The following is a 1,913-nucleotide window of genomic DNA, read 5'->3' as shown; positions in this document are numbered from 1 at the left end:
AGACTATAGATGCTGGAGAGGATGTGGAGAAATGGGAACCCTCTTGCACTGTTGGTGGGAATGCAAATTGGTGCAGCCACTCTGGAAAGCAGTGTGGAGGTTCCTCAGAAAATTAAAAATAGACCTACCCTATGACCCAGCAATAGCACTGCTAGGAATTTATCCAAGGGACACAGGAGTACTGATGCATAGGGGCACTTGTACCCCAATGTTCATAGCAGCACTCTCAACAATAGCCAAATTATGGAAAGAGCCTAAATGTCCATCAACTGATGAATGGATAAAGAAATTGTGGTTTATATACACTATGGAATACTACGTGGCAATGAGAAAAAATGAAATATGGCCTTTTGTAGCAACGTGGATGGAACTGGAGAGTGTGATGCTAAGTGAAATAAGCCATACAGAGAAAGACAGATACCATATGGTTTCACTCTTATGTGGATCCTGAGAAACTTAACAGGAACCCATGGGGGAGGGGAAGGAAAAAAAAAAAAAAAAAGGGTTAGAGTGGGAGAGAGCCAAAGCAAAAAAGACTTTTGGGAATTGAGAACAAACTAAGGGTTGATGGGGGGTGGGAGGGAGGGGAGGGTGGGTGATGGGTATTGAGGAGGGCACCTTTTGGGATGAGCACTGGGTGTTGTATGGAAACTGGAGGCATTTTATAAAGTAAATAAGTAAGAGAGAGGTGAATACTGTGTGATATCTTATATGGGAATCTAAAAAAGCTAAACTTATAGAAACATAGAGTAGAATAGTGGTTATGTAGCTGGTACGGGGCTGGAGGAACTGGGGAGATGTTGGTCCAAGGGTATATTTGCAGTTATATTCTCAACCACAAATAAGAAATAAAAATTATGTGATGTGATGGAGACTACAGTGGTAATCATATTGTAATGTATATGTGTGTCAAATCCACACATTATACACCTTATTTACTCAATGGTATATGTTGATTATCTCTCTTTTTAAAATTTTTTTCTTTTTCAAGTTTTTATTTATATTCTAGTTAGTTGACATATAGTGTAATATTAGTTTCAGGAGTAGAATTGAGTGATTTATCATTTATAACGTCACCCAGCGCCTGTCACAAGTGCCCTCCTTAATACCTGCGTATTATATCTCAATAAACACACCCACAAATTTACTTAGAATATTTATCTAAGTTGAGTACATTTGGATGGCATTTTGAGTATCATTAGCATTTTCTATTCAGGAGTTATTAAGCACAGCATCCCATTTGTTCAAATATGTATGTACATATTTATGCTTTATTTATTATTTTATGTTTTTAAAGGAAACATTCCAGGAAGGGGTGACATAATATGCATTCCAACCAATGGCACACACTTGAAAAACAACTTTTATTTCATTTACCTCAATAGTTCAGACAAAAGGAGCAAGTCTGTGTACTTCAGTCAAAAGGAGGGCACCACTGGTCTATGGAAGAAAATCTAAGAAAAATAATAATAGTGGTCAACAAATTTGCAGGCACCATGATAAATTATATTTATTTTGTTCATATTATTGTGGAGAAAACAGTAAAAGTAGAAGCCACGGCAAATGAGAACCTTTGTTAAAAAGTACAGCTCCAAGTTTATCCTCATGGCTGTCATGTGGGTTGGTAGGCCAAAAATAATCAGGTATTTTACATTTCTAATGAAAGATTGGTTTGTGAAGTCTATTTTTATACATGAGAAATAATTCAAATATTAAAAATGAAAACATTCTGTGGGCCAAATATTATATAGTCTGCCAAACAAAACATGTTAGCCAGCTTATAAAATTTATGGCATCTAATCTATTCCATTACTTTACTGTGATGCCCATCTTTAAATAATACCTATGTGTAGGCTATCATTCAAGAGGTAATAGTAATAAGCAAACATTTATAAAATAGTTATTCTATACCA

This window comes from Herpailurus yagouaroundi, unplaced genomic scaffold (genome assembly GCF_014898765.1).
Source record: "Herpailurus yagouaroundi ecotype Mexico unplaced genomic scaffold, PumYag 139, whole genome shotgun sequence".
Lineage (NCBI taxonomy): Eukaryota > Metazoa > Chordata > Mammalia > Carnivora > Felidae > Herpailurus > Herpailurus yagouaroundi.
Note: the sequence above shows the minus strand (reverse complement) of the source record.